The sequence below is a fragment of the Penaeus chinensis genome, chromosome 8, assembly GCF_019202785.1.
Source record: "Penaeus chinensis breed Huanghai No. 1 chromosome 8, ASM1920278v2, whole genome shotgun sequence".
Classification (NCBI taxonomy): Eukaryota; Metazoa; Arthropoda; class Malacostraca; order Decapoda; family Penaeidae; genus Penaeus; species Penaeus chinensis.
The window spans coordinates 4,553,273-4,555,772 of record NC_061826.1 but is presented as its reverse complement, the minus strand read 5'-3'; positions in this window follow the sequence as shown (position 1 = coordinate 4,555,772).

Sequence of the window (2,500 nt, the reverse complement as noted above, 5' to 3'; positions counted from 1 at the left end):
AATAATAATAAAAATAAGAAGATAATAATAATGCTCATCATTATCATAATAATGACGATACTAACAATGGTGATGATGATGATGATGATAATAATAATACACAAACACACACACACACACATATATGTACATATAAACATATCTATATACATACATACACAAACACGCGCGCGCGCGCACATATATAGATAGATAGATAAACACCTTATTCTGAACGGGGAAGTAATGCCAACGGGTGTGCATATCCCCATCCACTCTTTTGTTTCCGCCTATGAGGGTCTCTCATAGCAAGTCGCCAGGCAGGGCTTAGGACCATTTCTTGATTTTTACAAGTCTGGTCGTTATGTCCAAGCCACGGCTTCCAAGGTCGTCCACCAGGGGTTATCTCACGGTGTAACCATTGGACTGCTATCTATGTCCCATGATCCGGCACAAGGACCAGTTACAAAAGGCACCAAAACGAGCCTCCAAGGCGCAGCAAGGCGTCCAGGTTTCACTACTAGAGGGTAAAACTAGCAGTATCAGGGCCTTCAAGGCAAGTAACTTGGTCCTTCTGTACAGGTACCGGCGTCTCCAAATAACTCTTGTCGAGAGAATTCATGGTCTTTGCTGATAGGTCAGTCCGTCCATGGACTTTCCTGGTCTGATAACCCAAAGTCATGAAGTGTGACTTCAATATCCCCGCTGCAAGAATATACCAACTGAACAGATTCTCCTCGCTAGCCCCTAGTCCTCTCATACAGCCAGGGTGTTGATACGCCATCAGCTCAAAGAACAGCTTCTTGCTAAGGGCATGGACTCCCCCCACCCCGACTTTGCCGAAGCCCCGCCGTGGGCACTGAGCCTGATAGAGTTCAACATAATGAACCTGTCAATGAAAAAGAGCCTATACCCCATGCCTAGCCTAAAGGCAGAAGCCCACAGGGTCATTGCAGCCATCACTCCTCCGGGTAGTAGAACATACTACACGGATGGATCGGTCGATCCCTTGAGCCACACTGCAGGCGCCGGCTTTGCAGCTAGGGATGCCACGCGATCCATGAGGGTAACAGACAACGCCTCCTCGCTACAGGCAGAGGCAGTTGCAATCATGGGAGCCCTAGGCCACGCGTCCCTAAGGGAAGGACACGTGGTCATACACACAGACTCCTGGGCAGCCATTGACTGTCTTCAGCACAGCTCACCCACAGACAACATCTACCTACTGACCACGATTCTCACAATGGCACAGAGAATTCTTGCTCAGGGTAGAAGAATTATCATCAATTGGGTCCCAAGCCACATCGGCATCAGAGGGAACGAGCTTGCTGACAGACTAGCCGCCGCTGGCAGGGGTATGCCCCCAAATCCCATGACGATAAAACCGAGCCGAAAATTACTTATGGAGAAGTGTGCCTTGGTCGGTCGTACCTTCCTACGGCAGCTCCACAGAGAGGAAACGAGAACCTCCCCCTCGGCCAGCTGGTACTCAGACGCCACAGGCTCTGAACCACTGGCACTCTCTGAAGTAAGCAACAGAGGTACCGAAGTCATTCTTCACAGAATGCGCCTAGGTTACCACTGTGCATGGCAGATTATCCCAACAATCGAACGCGATGAATGGTGCTGCAAGCACTGCGGCGAGCCGAACGCCACACTAGTCCACTACCTAGAAAATTGTAACCATACACAATTCCTGAGACATGGACCGCCCACAACAGCCGCCGTGCTGGTAAAGAGGCTATGCGAAATGCTTACACCATGGCGGCAGGAGCGCTTGCTGGCAATCCTGCCGCCACGGTAAGCACCGAGTGTCAGACAACTCAATGAGACAGCCGTAAAAAAGCTGACACAGGCCGGGCCATATCTAGAAGGCCCGGGCGAAGCTAGAACTTCGCAAACCAACCCCCCCCCCCCCCCTAGTCCGGGATCTTGGTCTTGGTTCAGGAGATCTCTAGGTCCAAGGGCTTTGTTTCATTGCTAATGCATCAAGAATCGTCAAGAGGGTTTCCAGAGACTCAGATAGAATAGCGTCATCAGCAAAGTCAAGGTCGGTAATCTTATCATTGCCCAGTGTTGCTCCACAATGACTGGGCAGTAATTTCTGCCTTGTATCCAATCCATGCAAGTGTTGGTAGGAGAACACGGCCTTCCTCACTCCTGAGTTAACAGGGAAAAAGCTCGACAGGACCATACCACACTTTACAACATTTTCAGTACCACTATACAGGCTTGCTATTATTCCAATAATCCTTGATAGGATTCCTCTCAGAACTCCCAGAGTGATTCACGATGCACTGTATCGAACGCCCTGAGGTCGATGTACACTGCAAGCAGCCCATTGACCGAACTCGTGACGCCGCTCTACAATGACTTGAAACACCAGGATACAGTTTATTGTCGACTTACCATGAGTAAATCCAAATTGCTCCGGCTTTTCTGGTCCTCAGTAGGTAATCTCTGATACGTTTCAGAAGGATGTGGGAGATAATCTTGCCTGGTATACTTGGTAATTGCTGCA